At 40.3% G+C, this 19,163-nt stretch overlaps 1 protein-coding gene and 1 long non-coding RNA gene across 6 annotated transcripts in view; one reads left to right on the top strand and one right to left on the bottom strand.

Annotated features, from left to right (window-relative positions):
• LOC134928143 (uncharacterized) overlaps positions 1 to 4,062 on the top strand; it is a 114,690-nt gene extending 110,628 nt beyond the window's left edge. For all 3 annotated transcript variants that reach the window (XR_010177834.1, XR_010177836.1, XR_010177838.1), the window contains one exon: positions 3,110 to 4,062. This is a non-coding gene — a long non-coding RNA (uncharacterized LOC134928143). The remainder of the gene's footprint in view (positions 1 to 3,109) is intronic.
• Positions 1 to 18,509, bottom strand: part of MYOM1 (myomesin 1) — a 194,274-nt gene extending 175,765 nt beyond the window's left edge. For 2 of the 3 annotated variants that reach the window (XM_063923544.1, XM_063923547.1), the window contains exon 1: positions 18,352 to 18,509. The gene's annotated coding sequence lies outside the window, so the exon portion shown is untranslated. Of the gene's footprint in view, positions 1 to 11,350; positions 11,374 to 18,351 lie in introns of those variants that run through there. The other variant, XM_063923545.1, reaches the window with a different exon arrangement.
• Between the last annotated feature and the right edge of the window lie 654 nt (positions 18,510 to 19,163).

The raw sequence follows: 19,163 nt of genomic DNA, 5'->3' as shown, positions 1-19,163 counted from the left end.
TCACCGGCATCCCGCCTGCCGGAATAATGGAAACGAGTCCCCTCGCGGGCTCACCACGCATCAGGCACGGTGGCGAGCTTTGCTTGCCACAAATTCTATACCCACACAGTTGGTAGCGTGGACCCACCAACCGAGTGGGAATTAGAGGCAGGTGTCGGTGTTCCGGCCGCCAGTAAAATGCTGGCTATCGGGATTCCAGCGTCGGTCTCCTGACTGGCAGGATCCCGACAGCCAGCATTTTGACTGCATCCCACTTGCGTGTCAATAATGGGTGCAGTGCACACAGGCCACACCACACACGCTGCACCTATTTTTAAAAATACTTAGCCCTCTGGAGTCTTGCGCCGACGTCAGCAGCGCTCTCAAATCACCATGATAATGGCGCAGCGGCCATTTCCACAGTGTTCTGCGCATGTGAAGTAGAGAAATCGCTGGGAAATTGTCTGCCACGCCATTTTCCCGGTGATCTGCACATGCACAGTAGAGCCTGAGCCCTCTAGTGCTCAGACTCTCCAGTGCTGCTGGCAGAGAGGAGGGGGCTCGAATGGAGGAGGCAGCACATGGGCAGCCGCTCAATGCATAATAAACACAATATTATTTATTTGCTATTTGGCTTAATATATGTTAAAGAGGCAGTGCAGACACCAGTATGTATGTAGCCTAAGGTTATTTCTGTGCACTTATTAAGCTATTTTTACGCACCACTCAGGCACACCCTTAGCAACATTTTGTAAGGGTCTCTAGGAACCATTTAGTGGTGAAAAAACCCTCACACATATTGAGCTTTGCCAGTGCAGGCAGAGTCCTCCCCTCAGCTGTGAGTCCTGTAACAGCTGAAACATGCTATGTTAGTTACACCCTTGGTACAGTACCTCTCCTAATCTACAAAGCATATGTGACCCATTGACTTCAATTACTTGTGTTTATTGAAACAACCATTGATGTCTACAGTGTATTTTGTACGGCTAACCGGAGAGACTGTTCCTCAGGTGCCTTAAATAAACCTGCCCTGTCAGGTAAACTCAGTTATATTTACATACATTAGATGATATTACTTTTACTTATTCCACACCCAATTAATGACCGATGATATCTTAATGACCAGAACAATTTTTACTTTGCAAGATATATTATTTCTATAAATTATTTGAAACTGCAATATTTCCAGCAGAAATAGAACTTTCATTTGGTAGCAGATTGGTTTAAATATATATTTTACTCATATTATATTGTGATTTGGTATGGTGGGGTGGTATTCATGTGACCGGCGGTCGGGAGACCAACAGTCACATGACCTCCTCCACCATCCCGACCCCTCAGTATCCCGATGGTCGGCATGCCGACCAACAGGGACTATTTCCACTCGTGGGTGTCCACGACACCCATAGAATGGGAATAGAACCCGTGGCGAACGCAGGTCGCCACCGAGCCCGCAAGGGGCTTGCTGCACTCGCCCCTCCCCGCCGGGATCCCAGCGTCGGTATGCTGCCGGGATCCCGGTGTCGGTAAACTGACCGGCGGTCAGCCATACTACACCCATGACTCGTTCGGGTTCAGGTTTAAAACAACTCTCCTCAAAAAAATAATAATCCAAAAAGCTATCTAATATACATACAGTAAAATATCTATTTATTTTTATTTATTTATTGAATAAGACCAACTTCACATAGTACTAGTAAAAATGTAAAAGTTTTCAGGGTGTAAACAAATAGAAATAGTGAAAACTCAGTAGCATGTACACATACCGGGTGTAGTATGGCTGACCGGCTTTTTGGATTTTTTTTTTTTTGAGGAGAGTTGTTTTAAACCTGAACCCGAGCGAGTCATGCATTAGTATAACCTCAGAGGACTGCCTGGAAAAGTTACTGTCTAGTTTTCCCTAGTTTTCAGATAGCGGATAAGTGCATTTTCTTCAAAGTCTGATGTGTTTTAAGGATCAGAAGCAAAGGCGGTGCAGTATGATTTTTTAGGTTTCACATTATGTCACTATTTATTATTTTGCCAGGAGTGAACTTTAAAAATCTTAATTTTCATTACTAAGATTAATTTTGTCCTGGGGTCAATTCAATTAGGGGTGAGTTGGATCCTGTGACCGCTAAATAGCATTTGCAATTTAATTCCAAACTCGTAATCCATTTTCCAAACAAATTTGCTATTTTTCTCTCTGAGCAAATAGAGAAAATCTATATTTTAACGGAAAATGTTGGGACACAGTGCAGAACCTCTGGCACACCCCTCCCAATGAATAAACGTGCTTTTGGAAAGGTTTAAATTGTCTCATTTGGTCAATAAAGACATTCTTTTTCAGGTGAATTTCTCTAAAAAGCTTAGAAATAGGTTAAATGGTGTGAGACATGTATGGTGAGATGTTGTTTTGATGGGAAAGTGCTTCTTGAACTTGCAGATGGGAGAGAAAAGTGCATTGTCCAACATTTCACAAACTTGTATAAACACATTGAAAACCCACTTTTCAGACAGTTTTTTGGACTCAAAAATACTGTTAAGACTTTAATTTGCTGAAAATCACTTGCTGGCTATCATTTTTCCACCATTATTTAAAAAAATGGAATCTTGAAGTATGTCTGTCACACATCGGCTTCTGGGTGCAGGGGGCCACACTTCATGCCCCCATCAATTCATTGTACTTACCTGTCAGCACCATATCATGTTTCTGGGGATCTGTGCATGTGCACATGATGTATGCCCAGAAGACTGGTACAGTGCCAGAGTCTACAGGGCACTGATGAGAGAGAGGGGGCAGCATGGAGACTGCACACAGGCCCACTCTCCTGAACCGCCTCTGCATTCATGCATTCACTTTTGCAATCTCGCTTCTGATTATATTGACCCCTTTAAATTAATTACATGGATGACTTGATTAATTTAACAAGGATTTTCTACTCTGCAAGTAATTGCCTATAACATCACAGAGACAAGTCTATAAAATTAAATAACTGGAAGGAGGATTAGTGAACAAATATTAATTAATTTTTATATAACATACTGATGTAAACAAAGATTATTAGTGCTGAAAGGTGCCATTTACCATGATTTGCAAATGATTATATTTATCACATTGTTTTTTTTTTATTACTGAAATATCTTGCAGATACGGGCAAAATGACCGATTCAATCTAATCCAACATACCTGGGGCTAGATTTGTTGATCAGAAACTTTGAGGAAGAAAGTTCACCAATTTATTTTTGAGCTACGGACTGCATCAATACACCCATTGTCCATCCAAAACTTGTGGCAGGTCCTGCAAATGCATTTCTTAGTTCACTGCACCTACTTCGATTTGTTTCTGGAGATGCAGTATACATGGCAGTACTTTCCATACATGGGGCCTGATTCACATGTGGTTGGAATAGCTATCACTGCTGCTTACATGGAAGTAGCAGCGACATACAGATAAGGTAATGCAGTAGGGGATATAAGTAGACGCCTCCCGCTTTCATTAGTGATCTGTGCTGCATCGTGAGATGTAGCATCAGATCACCTGCAACACTATTGGCCAGCATCATGACCCTTGTTCCTACAACGATCCTGGCCTCGGCATTCCCACAATGGAGAGGCGACACTCCTCCGTTTTGAGAAATGATTGCCGTTGCTGCCCCCGTCCACCCTCAAATGGCAGCAGACTGTCAGTCAATGATGTCTGCAGCTATAGTGTGTCCAACAGCACCGGACCCGTACTGCACTTGCACAGTATAGGTCCGGGGTATGTGCAAAGTACCAAACATCGGTTTGTGCTGCACCTCCAGCCACATCTGAATGAGGCTCATGATCTTCATTTCCTAAGTCTCAGCACATCTGGAGGCTTTCATTAGAAACATTTTTCCATTGCAACAGATGAAGATAATTTATCTGCTCCATACTATCTACTTGGACTCTACCCACAATGCATTAACTTCATCACATTCTTGATCAGAATTTTGTCTATTATCTCTCTCTCTCTCTCTCTCTCTCTCTCTCTCTCTCTTTCTATAATATGCGTTGTCCTTCATCTCTTCTTTATATTTTGTCTCTGTCTTATTTAATAAAGGTTTAAATTAATTTAACATTTCTTTATATTTATTTGCTTTATTATGCCACCTTTTTACTTGTATTACTCTATATTTTGTTTGCTACTTTTTATGTCAAACTCAATAAAAGTAATTATATGGGTCTTTTTAATAAACATGGCGAAACATTAATTGCCAACTTAGTAGTAAATTATTTTAGTATCATTTGACTTCATCCCTATTCAAATACTGATCACCCATTCACTGTAGGTTTCAATGCGTAATGTCTTTGCATGTTTGATATGATCTTCATAATTGTTCCGTGACATTTGTCGAAACGTAATTGGCTAATAACCCTTTTCAGTAAAGTCTATATGACTAGAGGCTTCTCAAGTAAAGGTATAAGTTTACTTATGTGAAAATAGTAGTAGCTACAGACCTGGTATCTGCTGGGACAACTTCAGCTGGATGCTGCCCCAGTCTCACCATCACCTTCCCAGTCTGCTCTGTGCCCCATCTCTTCCACCCACACTGATCGCTTCTGCTCCCCACCACCTCCCGTCCCATTACTAATACTTACCCTTCTCCGTACCTTTTTATCTTCCTTGTCATGTTAATGTGCGCAGTGATAGATGGGGCCGTGCAATGCACACATTAGACCACACTTCATCATGGAAGGATTATAAATGTATAGATATACATATTTAATGGTTCCTTTCTATAAAATAATGTCTTACCTATCTCATATCATTGATTAGATACTGTTTGTAAACAGTGAAGACAGAGGAGCTATTAGATATGTTTTATCAGGGAGTGTATCTAACAGTTAAAAGTAGTTGAATGGCTTTTACAGAAAGGAAGCTTAAGATTCTTAGGTTTATTAAAAAATAATTAGGGAGTGTATCTAACAGCTAAAGGTAGGACAATAGGCTTTTACAGATGGGAACCTCAGGATTCTTATGTTTATAGAAAAAGTTGTTATAAATAGTAGACGTATCCGTTAATGTCTCATCTTACTTTACTTCATATGCTAATAATGATAACACTGACATATTAACTAAATAAGAGTTACAATTGCCCTTCATTTCTAGGCATCGTCTGAGGGTTTAAAGTAACCATTTGTCCTTGGAAACATTTGCCAGATGAGGGTTTAAACATTTGACCATATGTATGCATAATATAATTACTTATCTCTGTATGTTAGATGGAATTGTCTCCATCTACCATACTGGGTTTAATAAATTAATATTTCTTGTAAAGAATTATTTCAAATGAAAATAAAAGTGTATTTTTATCAACTTCAGTAGGCACAACGTGATGGAGATTGTAATGTTCTTAAGGTAGCTGAGAGAGTATCACGCACAACCTGTACTGTATGGATGTGCAGTGCAGCATTGGCTCAGCATCAAAGCACAACTGGAAAATATTTAATAGTGTTGGTAACTATGCTTTATAGCAGCGGTACCCACACTTGGACCTCAGGGACCCCAGCAGTTCATGTTTTCCAGGTCACCCAGCAGGTGCACATGTGTATTCATTACTCACTGACACATTTTAAAAGGTCCACAGGTGGAGCTGATTATTTCATTTGTGATTCTGTGAGGAGACCTGGAAAACGTGAACTGTTTGGGGTCCTGAGGACCGAGCTTGGGAACCACTGCTCTATAGGACACAAATAGCAATGGCCTTTGCCACAATAAATGAACATTTCATCTCACAGGTGGTCCTTAAACCTTAGTGTGCACCAGAATTTTATAACCTCATGCACTAAGTTTGAAACAGATTGTCTGCTACAAGAGTGATTTTGGTCTACAAACGATCTCTTCTGCTTTCACAATGCAGATGAATCTCTCTGGTGTTCCCATGGTTCCTCACAATCACAATTGACATTGACTGTATGAGGAAATGTAATAGGCTGCGATTTGTAGGTATCGGTGTTATCCCAGGGGTCTGCTCCATGTTTTAAAGCAGCATTCATTTAAAAGTTAAAACCTGGTTGTATGTTCGCAGGCTATTATATTTTACCCTATATGTCAACATAAATGTAACAACCTTCTCTTACCTAACCTAATATATTTATAACTACTCCCCCTACTCAATGTCACCACAAATCCCAAATCCCTTGTGATTAATACCCCACCTGGCTATATTCATGTTCATGCCTGACCCCTAATTCACGCACTAACAAGCATAACATTGCTGACCTTAAACTACAGAACATGTCAGAACTGTTTGTCACCAATTACCCTCTGTTCATGACCTTTTTATCTCTAAATCCTTCCTGTAAAGTTCAAGCACGACATCAGCTGCAGCACTGATATAGAAGGCTGTACTTTATGCACAATCCATATAGATGGATGTACGGGAGGCGGTCGTTAGGTCGACAAGCATTAGGTTGACATACATTGGGTTGACAATTGAAGGTCAACATGCATTAGGTCAACATGGTCACTAGGTCGACATGGTCATTAGGTCAACATGTACTAGGTTGAAATGCAAAAAGGTCGACATGAGTTTTTCACAATTTTTTTAATGTTTTCACCTTTTTCATACTTAACGATCCACATGGACTACAATTGGGAATGGTAACCTGTGCCGAGCGCAGCAAGGGAGAGTCCTGGTAACATACGAGAGACCGCCTCGTATGTTACCAGGACTCTCCCTTGCTGACACTGGTGGTGGAAGCCACACGTAAGGCTCCAACGTGGAGCAGTTTGTTATACTGCAACATTGTTATTGCTGAGTGGCAAGTCATCAAGGAACTATGATATAAAGTATCGGTGTTGGAATTGAAAATGCTTATGGTGACAAGCTAAACCATTATTCATTATATGGATTATACATGTGAATTATAGTCCACAGACTGACTTTTATTATTAGTATATTACTTTGTGCACATATTAAGTTTGGATCCACCTCCATAGTGGTATTAAATATATTGTATGTAATTTTTTATTATCTAAGACCGGTCAAGTTTAAATAAGAAAACTTTTTTATTAAACTGTATATTATGTAAAGTATTGGAGTTGAAATTATTGGACTTTCAGCCATATCATATTTTTATCATAGCGCAGGGGGATGGTTGTCTTACTTTACGAAGAAAACAACACCAAAAACAGTAAAAAAACTCATGTCGACCTTTTTCCATGTCGATCTAATGTCCATGTCAACCTAATGACAATGTCGGCTTTCAGTGGTCGACCTAATGCATGTCGACCTAATGAACCACACCCGGATGTACTTTATGTACAAAGATGGCTGTACTTTATGCACAATACATATAGATGGCTGTACTGTATGCACAATCCATATTATGGCTGTACTTTATGCACAATCCGTATAGATGGCTGTACTTTATGCACAATCCATATAGATGGCTGTACTTTATGCACAATCCGTATTGATGGCTGTACTTTATGCACAATCCGTATAGATGGCTGTACTTTATGCACAATCCGTATAGATGGCTGTACTTTATGCACAATCCGTATAGATGGCTGTACTTTATGCACAATCTTTATAGATGGCTGTACTTTATGCACAACCTGTATTGATGGCTGTACTTTATGCACAACCTGTATTGATGGCTGTACTTTATGCACAATCTGTATAGATGGCTGTACTTTATGCACAAACCGTATAGATGGCTGTACTTTATGCACAATCCATATAGATGGCTGTACTTTATGTACAATACATATAGATGGCTGTACTTTATGCACAATACATATAGATGGCTGTACTTTATGCACAATACATATAGATGGCTGTACATTATGCACAATCTGTATAGATGGCTGTACTTTATGCACAATCTGTATAGATGGCTGTACTTTATGCACAATCCATATAGATGGCTGTACTTTATGCACAAACCGTATAGATGGCTGTACTTTATGCACAATCCATATAGATGGCTGTACTTTATGTACAATACATATAGATGGCTGTACTTTATGCACAATCCGTATAGATGGCTGTACTTTATGCACAACCTGTATTGATGGCTGTACTTTATGCACAATCTGTATAGATGGCTGTACTTTATGCACAATCCGTATAGATGGCTGTACTTTATGCACAAACCGTATAGATGGCTGTACTTTATGCACAATCCATATAGATGGCTGTACTTTATGTACAATACATATAGATGGCTGTACTTTATGCACAATACATATAGATGGCTGTACATTATGCACAATCTGTATAGATGGCTGTACTTTATGCACAATCTGTATAGATGGCTGTACTTGATGTACAATACATAGATGGCTGTACTTTATGCACAATCTGTATAGATGGCTGTACTTTATGCACAATCCATATAGATGGCTGTACTTTATGCACAATCCGTATTGATGGCTGTACTTTATGCACAATCCATATACAGTAGATGGCTGTACTTTATGCACAATCCGTATAGATGGCTGTATTTTATGCACAATCCATATTATGGCTGTACTTTATGCACAATCCATTATATGGCTGTACTTTATGCACAATCCGTATAGATGGCTGTACTTTATGCACAATCCGTATAGATGGCTTAACTTTAAGCACAATCTTTATAGTTGGCTGTACTTTATGCACAATCTGTATTGATGGCTGTACTTTTTACACAACCATATATATGGCTGTACTTTATGCACAATCCATATAGATGGCTGTTCTTTTTGCACAATCTGTATAGATGGCTGTACTTTTTACACAATCCATATATATGGCTGTACTTTATGTACAATACATTCAGATGGCTGTACTTTGTGCACAATCCGTATAGATGGATGTACTTTACGCACAATCCATATAGATGGCTGTACTTTATGCACAATCCATAGAGATGGCTGTACTTTATGTACAATACATTCAGATGGCTGTACTTTATGCACAATCCATATAGATGGCTGTACTTTATGCACAATCCATATAGATGGCTGTACTTTATGCACAATACATATAGATGGCTGTACTTTATGCACAATCCATATAGATGGCTGTACTTTATGTACAATACATTCAGATGGCTGTACTTTATGCACAATCCGTATAGATGGCTGTACTTTATGCACAATCCGTATAGATGGCTGTACTTTATGCACAATCCGTATAGATGGCTGTACTTTATGCACAATCCGTTTAGAAGGCTGTACTTTATGCACAATCCATAACCTGGAAGGTTGTTTTTCTTAATCTCTGCCTTCCCACAATCTAACCACAAGCAATTTCTCTTTAACATCTCTTATTATGCCAAACCCAACTTAAAACAACCCCCACTCCCCAGCCATACAGCCACACGAATCTTCAAAATGTGGGTCATGACTTCTGCTATGGCTCTTTAGACACTATTACTCCCCTGAGCATTTATGGCTTAAATAAATCATAACAGTGAAGGGACAAGTTTTTATTACTTTTTAGTTTTGTACACTTCAAAGTTTGTAATCCATTGGTCAGAATGTACTTGTGCCAGAATCCCCTAATCTAGCTATCCCATTCCACCAGCAATTGCTAAACTGTGCAGTCTAGAAGATGCTTTTAGTATACAGTATGTAGCAAGGGTAGCACATATTTTACCTTTCTTCCATTAGTATAGGTAAGCTTACTGCATTCTCTTCACTTACATTGTCTTAGATGGATCCCATTCTAACTCCACCTGCCCCCAACAAAGTGGACAAAACATTGATGACCATTGTGGAGTTTATCTCAGACATGAAAATTCATAATTCTACATACACACTTTCTTATTATGACCCCACCTCTATTCTTAGGACCTCCAGCCAATTGATCATGATGACACCTCATGCTCTCACCGTCCTACCTCACAACCTGATATCATTCTCCTCCTACCTTTCATACAAATTTCCAGGCCAAAAATCCTCACCTGACACATCACTACTATTAAGCTGCAAACTCATTAGCTGCTATATTTGCATCCAAATTACCTGAGTTGCTTGTTTAAAATACAATACTGCGCCCCCTGCAGTTCACCCGCCACTCTGCACAGAAACTACAAAAGTAGCCAACAACCTCATCACAGACCATCCAAAGGATAATCCTTCCCTCTTCTCTTTGCTTTTGACACTCAACTCTCCTGTTACTGAAAACTCTCCATTCACAGTCTTCTTCCTGACGAAGTATCCCAAAGCTAAAGTCTAGGCTAATAACTGTTATTGGTTTGTACCTTATCAACTAGTGTCCTTATGTGATCTGCAGTATTACTTGTATGGAAAATATTGTCACCAAGATATACTCCTCTCATTAACTGACTTAATTATTCGACGTACTAATTTACTATCTCTAAGATATACATATTCTGCTATCAAATTCCTATACAACTGTTCCATCTATTTGACATCTCCAGTGACTTCCTAATGTCCGCTGTCCTCCTCCCTAAGATCATTGGGGTCTATTTACTAAGCCTTGGATAGAGAGAAAGTGGACGGAGATTAATTACCATCCAACTAGCTCCTGTCAGTTTTCAAACCCAGCCTGTGACATGGCAGTTAGGAGCTGATTGGCTGGTACTTTATCTCCATCCACTTTATCTCCATACATGGCTTAGTAAATAGACCCCATTGTCTTTTACCTCTCAGCCACCTCTCTGCAAAACCCTCCACTCAGTCTCTATTCAAAATCTTAAAATGGTTCCAGAAGACATCTTCAAACTGTCAAATACTCTCTTCCATGATCGCTATGTTTAGTCCTGTTCTCCCGAGGACTAGACTATATCATGTAGGTGTTAAATGATTCTGCCTTGGCTTGTAAACTTCTAATTTTAATACACAACAAAGTACATTCTGTGGAAGTTTATAAACAGATAATAAATACACTAAAATAACTACTTAATATATAGAAATAATTATGCACCAAATAAATACTTGTTATACCAAAATGACTACACACCAAATAATTACTTGTTATATAGAAATAACAATGTACTCTTTTATAAACAAATGAGCAATCTGTAGAGCAGTGGTTCCCACACAGGGTGCCGCAGAGAACTTGCGGGGGTGCCACAGCTTAGTGGTCCAGGATCAAATAAAATTTATGATCAATGTGATTAACGTCCACCAGCACTTGTCTGTTTTGCTCATCATAAAATATATAAACAAACAGAAGCAGAACCCTGTCCACCACTACAGAACTGGATGACAGGTAAGCACAATTTACTTTATTTGATAATCTTTGCTGTATTTCTCAATAAGAAACTTTCGGCCCAGAGGTGCTGTGAAAATGCTGATAGGGCGCCGTGATCCAAGAAAGTTTGGGAACCACTGAGGTAGAGAATAGTTGTAATAAAATCTGAAATACAAATCTTTTCCACTTATGGGGGAGATGTACTTACAGTGCTGCTACAGCTCTTCCTGCTTTGCCTCTTATCAGTCAATAATGCCAAGATCTATTACCATCTCAGCCGTGCAAGTGGTGGAGTGAAAACTCCCCCCTCCGGTGATCTGTGTAAGCCCCACAGCACATTAGCCTAGTGCTGATATGTTGTGTCTTACCTCATGGCTAAAAAGGGCAAGACTAGATGGGCCAAGTGGTTCTTATCTGCCATCAAATTCTTTGTTTCTATGGCTAGCCCCTCTGTGCATGCACGAGATCTCGCAAACATCGCAAGATCTTATGCGCAGCCCGGAGCCATACAGAAGCTACCACAGATATGTATACGTACCAGCAGATAATCCTTCCGATATGTGAAAAAACGTAAAGCCATAAATGTGCACTCAATTTTCAATAACATCTGCATGATTTTCTGTCACCATACAACAGGGCAGCAGGGCTATATTTCTAAGTAATCATGTTAACATGTTAAAGAATCACCTGCATTTATTACTACTCACAAAAATGTGTGCCCATGTGACAGGAAAAGTCTAACATAGGTAGTGCATTTACTCCACATGTGTACAAATGGTATTGGATCAAGTTGTATCATGTACGTACGTACGTACGTACGTACGTACGTACGTACGTACATGTGTGTATGTTTGTGTACATCTATATGGGTGTATGTGTATGAACATGCACATTTTAATGATATAGATGGGATGTAGTTATGTGGCTGGCGGCCAGAAGTCCGCCGGTCACAATACCTCCCCCTACATCCCACACCCTCACAATCCCGACGTGCATGCCGACCTGCAGGGACTATTCCGACTCGTGAGTGCCCACGACACCCATAGAGTGGGAATAAAACCCAGTCGCCACCAAGCCCGAAAGGGGCTTGTTGCGTTCGCTCCACCCCTGCCGGCATTCCGCTGCCGGGATCCCTGAGGAGGTATGCTGACCCATATACATGTATGCTGCACAAATCATGGAAGTTTATTATTTTTTAAATCACCTTTTGGTGATTGTGTAAAGTTATTTATATTGTTGATGTTAAAGCATATTGTTGATGTCAACACATCTCCCTCTTTTTTGTTCATTTTTAAGGAATGGCTATCTTAACAGAATTTGTTTACATACATATGTATTCATACTCATACGGTTAGAAGCCACATGGTAGTTGGGTAAAGTGGTTTCAGTTCACTTTTGTCTTCATTAGAAGCTGGCCTGACCTCATTTAGTATATTGGGCAATGGTTTAGTTATAAATCACTTTTAGTTATCAACAAAACTTTCTTTATAAACCCAGAATAACAATCACACCTACTGTACATTGTGCAGCAACAAGATTCCATCCCAGGACAAATGAGGAGAAATATCATTAAATAATGAGATATTCAAATGTTTTATTTTATACAAATAATAAAAGTAAATATAAAGTGGTATGCCCAGGGGCACTGAGAAGGGGGGCGGGTACTTATAATTACTTGGGCTTGACTGATGGACACGGAAGAGGCCGGGACCAGCTGTGTAGGAGAAGAAATGCCCTATTCCGCATTTATTTTTTTCCAAAGCTGGCATGGCCCTGGTTCATGGATTTGGCAGCGCCCGCCTGTATCAGACAGGCCTGTCATATCTTTCAGCAGCCCCATGTATGCCTTTAATGAGGGAACATGAGGCATCTATCACACAGTTTTGAGGTCAGTAAAATGGCAGATTTCTTTATGTAAATGTATAAATCAGTATTTATATATTTATTTACAGTTTCTTATATAGCGCAGCAAATTCCGTTGCGCTTTACAATTGGAATATGTAGAAGCTTGGTAGATCTATTCATTCTTGCCTACTCTCTCAGATTGTCCGGGAGACTTCCGAATTTCAGTGGGAGCCCACCATCTTGGAACCCTCCTACTTCCCCAGTGAAGTGGACAGGACAAAGAGTATCATGATATGTTTCAGGGCAAATTGCATTATTTTTGCCTGCTGTATGATGGAAGGTATATGTAATCTGGGAAAAACTATGGATGAAACTACAATAGAGCAAAAGCAAAAGTAGAAAGAACATATAGCTCCTGGAGCCAACAGAACTATTAGCCCCGGGGTAGCAGGTGTGCATGGGGGGCACCAGGAGGGAGAGTGCTCACGTATAGGATACCGGGGCCCGAAGCCTAAAGCACTGGGTCTAGCCTGATCATTGTGCTGCCTATCTCTATGAGTCAGCAAGAAAAGGGAAGAGGGTTCAAGGGAGAGGAGATTTTTCATCTTGGTGACAGGGTTGATGTTTTGCCTTTGCAAAAAAGAACTAAACATAAATAACATTTGGATACACTTGTTTTACAAAATATATGAGCTGCGGAAGTTAAGACTTCTACTGTGGCAAACTGCTAATAGGATTATTTAAATCAGTGACTAGACACAAATGTCAAGCAACTTCTAAATCATTGCAGCAAGATATTACACTTCTATAAATATAATTGTTTTAGTTTATATTTGGTTAATGTTATAGATTGAAAAAAAGAGTGACATTATGTCATTCATTCCTCCTCTAACCTTGGCATCCTAGGCAACCATTTACTCTGTAGTTAACACCAAATTAGTGCAACTTTGGATTTATCCAGATTTTTCTTATTGCCTATTCAAAACACACAACAGCCGTATAGCCAATAAGATGATGTTTTGAAGTCCCGATAAATCTGAACCCGCACATCTCTAATTATTATACATTAATTTTCTTAATTTACTTTTCTGCTGTTTCCTTTTTTTCTGAGACTATTTACTTATTTCTCCCCAGCAAATGTAATGAGGAAGGGAGGGTATGGTAGAGATAGGAATACTTCCAATCTATATTATGTATTGTGTGGTATATTATAATTCCAGAATGAAGCACTTTGAAACCTTGTAATGACAGACACCAGGCGTGCTCCATAGCTCTGGTTGGTGTCACATAGGCATATGCTGGAGCATTCTCCATGGAGCACGGAAACAGTAATTCAAGTTTCAAATTCACAACGAATGCTTCAGCACGTCACTTTGCTGACTGGCAGACTGTGCACATGTGACTGGACTTTGGAAAACTTACATACATGTACTGTATAAAAGCACCACAAATTATTGGCATCACACAATTACTGTAGAAAATATGTAAATTGTAATATATATAAATTAAAGGGTATCCGGACTCTAGGTTGACACCCATTGATCGACAGTGGATATGTCGACACTAGAAATAGGTCGACACGGCCATTAGGTTGACATGAACAATGTCATCATGCAAAAAGGTCGACATGAGTTTTTCACATTTTGGGGGGGTTGGACTTTTTCATACTGTACGATCCACGTGGACTACGATTGGGAACGGTAATGGTTGCCTGCAGAATGGTGAGCAAAGTGGGGACGTGGTGCACTAATTGGGGTTCCCGGTCACTTGACGGGGAAAACGACACCAAAAAAACATAAAAAACTCATGTTGACCTTTTTTCATGTCAACCTAATGGCCGTATCAACCTAGTTCAAGTGTCGACCTACCCACTGTTGACCAATGGGTGTTGACCTAATTGGTGTCGCCCTTGAGTCCCATACCCAATTAAAGGTAGAGTATTTTGATAGGTACCCACTTGGACAATAACATATTTTCTTTTGTTGCAATTACTCAAATAAACTTAATGAGGTTTAATCCCTCCGCCAGCACCATACAATCACACTATTTAATGCCATCAGTTGTCCGAGCCAATTTAGTGGTCATTCCTGGCTGCAGTAAACAACATATTAGACATTATTATCATGTGATTGCCTCACATCCAATAACATCATGCCCTCTTTCACCTGCGTGCTATGGCTTTAGGAGTGGAGAAGTTTTGCAGCAGGCAATGGGAGGAGTTGACTGTAGCAAGGTCATTCCTTGCTCAATACAGAGCAAGTGCACAGATTTACAAGCCTAGGTGCACTTAGTTTGTGGTCATGGTTCCTTGAAGTGCAGACATACTTGTCTATTAATTAATGTGAGATCAGCCCTTTCTCCAGAAAAAGCATGTGTTTTCACCAGTTAGTACTTCGTCTTTTCTCTTAATCCAGTGAAAGCACTCCATGAGGAAGCCTATTTAGGAAGGATCATGGCATCTCAGGATGGAATATAAGGTAAAGGCAATCGAAAAAAAGCTGTACTTATAAATAAAGGGAATGCGTGACCAATGCCGGAATTACAACACCACTCAGTAGACCTGTGCCAGATCACCAACAGGTGACATCCCGAAGGTGAGTATTGGGGTGCGGGGTAGGCCCCGGAGGAGGGGTTAGGATTAGGCACTAGGAGTAGGGCCGACTCCAGGCACGTTACTTAGGAGCAGCCGTGCGGGGCGCCAGGCTACTAAGTGCGCATGGCGATTTCTAATGTGGTGCCGGCCATCATCCAATCAGAGCTCGCAACCAGCAGTGAAGGCTCCTGATTGGCTATGAAACCACGAGGTTTGATTGGCTCACGAGCCGGCGCCATATTTAAAGTGGCAGCCGGAGACCTAATTTCAGTGAGGTTCAATAGAGGCACGCTCTGCGCTCTCCTCCCCTCCTCTTAGACATGAGCAGCAGTGGCAAGCCAGCAGTAGTGGCAGAAGTCCAGCAGCTGCGAGCACTACTGGGGGCATTATGGGTAGCTGGCACTATAGGGGACATTCCATGTATATGGCACTGCTGGGGATATTATATGTATCTGGCACTACTGGGGACATTACGTGTATCTGATACTATCCTGGTGGTATTATGTGTATCTAGCACTACTGGGGGCACTACGTGTAACTGGCACTATACTGGGGGCATTAAGTGTCAGAAGCACTACTGTGGGCATTATGTGTAAGGCTGTCCATTGTGTGTTTAGAGGGGGGTTGATAATATAATAATCATTTTACTTATATAGCGCTCTTTCTCCAACAGGACTCAAGGCGCTTTATAAACATCAAAAACAATGCACATAATACAGAAGATTTAAGTAATACAGCAATAGATATATTATATATAATATTATAGTATATATATTTATAATTTAATAACATAATATATAGTTGTGAGGCCATGCCCACTTTACCAGGAGCATTGTGGGGAAGCGCTTCAAAAAAATCTTGCTCAGGTTTCTAGTAGGCCTGAAGCCGGCCCTAACTAGTGATAGCCAGCCCTCGAGGGTTAGCCGGAGCAGACAACCCTGAGAGGTTCGCCCTAGCCGCCACCCCCAGAGGGTTAGGGGTTGGGGACTGGGGGGGGGGGGGTTTGGGGTGGAAATACTTAGACCCTCCGATGTCAAGATCTTCAATGTCAGGATGTGACTGCCAGCATACAGTATGTATTCCAAATAAAGCACTCTTCAGAAAAAATGCCAGATAGGTTTACATTTTTATAAATATTTGTTTTGTTCTTTTTTGTTAGTTTTTAAATTGAAAGTCTAACTGAAAGCCAAGCATTATATACAAGCCACTGTGCATGTATGAATTGGCAAAACCAGTTTACATGTAGTCATATGAGTCAGATAGATTAGCATATCTCTAAATGTAATCTTACCACTTCCAGTGGCATCACTAAGGGGGTACAGAGTGCACTGGGTGTCACCAATATGCTGGCACCTTCTCAGTGACCGGAAGCTGAGTGCTGCACTGTTATGTTATTGTGCAGCATCTGGCTCCCAGTTACTGAGGAGAAGTCGGCAATGTGGGGAGAGTCTCTGGAGCCAGCCCAGCATCACCGGGAGTGCTGGACATGCTACCAGAGTGATGTAACAGGGGCGTGCTGTGCGGCCACGCCCCCTGCCATAAGACCACACCCTTTTATGTTGCAAAAAGGTGACACCAAGACCAGTGATGCCACTGACCGCTGCTAGTCAGTATCGCCAGGGAGATGGGTATCACTCAGCTACCCCAGCTATATTTTCATAGTAGATTTCTTTGACAAATAGGCGGCAACAGACAATCAGCCTTATCTGCACAGATTAATAAATAAGCCTTTAATTGTGCACCTTGAAATTAACTGGTCAGACTACATGGGTTCAGCAATGCAAACCTAAGCATTTCATGGTGAGCATCCTGTGCTCTTTGTAAATGTGGTCCATTGATTTGTAATAACAAATTGTCATTTTACTATTATATATTGATTTGAGGAGAGGTGTATCAAGCCTTGGTGAGAGATAAAGGGGAAGAGTTGGCCAAAGCAACTAATGAGCTTCTGTCATTTCAATGACTGTGCTAGAGAAATGACATAAGCTGTCTGGTTACTTTGGGCAACTTCTCCACTTTATCTTTCTCCAATAATTGATACATCTACCCCTTTGTTACTGGATGGCATCATTCTTTAGTAGTCAATAGATAAACCATTCTAGATCTGCAGAACAAATTATAGTGCATCAATAAATAACAATATCTTGGAAAAACAACCACATATAATTAAAATTAATTACATGTAATACCCAAGTTTGCACTCTCAGATTTACATTCTCAAACACCCTCATATAATGACCATGGGGTTTTACAATAGTATTATTTAAAACAATTAGGGACATAAACAAAATGATTTTGTATCTTCCTCCCTAAAAAAAGAAATAAAAGTAAAATAAAACTACAGTAGCACCAATCTGGTGTTTTGTTTTTGTGACATTGAAAACTTTGATCCAAAACTGTTTGGTTAGATATCCGGTATAAACACATTTTGCCAATATTCTATGTTCTTATTACACAGTAGAGATGAACAAAACTGCACAATCTGGTTATTTATGTGACAAAGCAATACAGAAAGTGACTGACTTGTTAGTTAAGGCTGACACAAAGACAATTAGTTCCATCTGGTTAAGGACATTTAGTAAGGAGTAGATCAGTCTCAGAGTCATGTAATTCAGATGGACATCAGCTTCCCAGGTTAATGTTCCCTGCCAAGGAGTCCCAGCTCTCACCCAGTGACATTCAGTGGGTTAGCTTTAGATCCCAGCAGCCATTAAAGGTGACTATTCTGGGCATGTGAGACAAGTGTGTCACATTTAAAAGTTCACACTTACCTCAGTGCAGGAATATACTCTCAGAACAGATGGAATACCTGTGAAGAAAAACTGAACAATCCACAATCCAACAAAGAGTTTGAAGAGACCAGTACTAGGAGCTGGACATTGGAGTCCAGTGCAAAAATGATGCCTGGATGTCAGTGGAATGTCAGAGCCCCAGTCCAAGCCATTTATGGCCACATGTCATGATAAATATAGCAGCACAGGGAGGGAGTGCGACAGACACAAGCTGCAATCTCTTCCTAGACACTTATACACCCATACAAGCAGCAACATTATACATTAACCATTAACGTTTCACTGATAGACAGTTCTCTGTAGAAATAAATGCGCAGAAAGGTGGAACTGAATTAAACAGATATTCCAATACATTGTGAATCATTGCTACTACTAAAGGTTCAATCTGTCAGTTACATTGTAATGGAAGAAATAAACTGGCAGGCTATCTGTGGACTAAGAGGATTTTGACACTTCTCTTGAGGGTGGCCTTCTGTAATACCCAGAACGCACTGGGATGTGGCGTGTATGCCCCGCAGATCTGCCCAAAATAATGACCTTGCTTGAGCAAAATTCTTAAAGGTGCAGTTACTGCTACAAAAAGTCACATAACTTCCTTTATCTGTCCCATCATATTCAGAGCAAAGCAATCTTACTCAAACACAGGTAATTGGTACACACAGGAAATAAGCAATTCACTTCTGCTTCTGCCAGGAAATTCTCAAGTACTTTGAGAACAGATAACGACAAATATGCTTCTGATAAATAAAACAGATTAATAAGGCAATTTTTGTACACTTTATAAAAAGTAA

Source organism: Pseudophryne corroboree, chromosome 5, assembly GCF_028390025.1.
Source record: "Pseudophryne corroboree isolate aPseCor3 chromosome 5, aPseCor3.hap2, whole genome shotgun sequence".
NCBI classification, from domain to species: Eukaryota; Metazoa; Chordata; class Amphibia; order Anura; family Myobatrachidae; genus Pseudophryne; species Pseudophryne corroboree.
The sequence above is the reverse complement of the archived record's forward strand: the minus strand, read 5'-3'. Positions and strand labels throughout refer to the sequence as shown.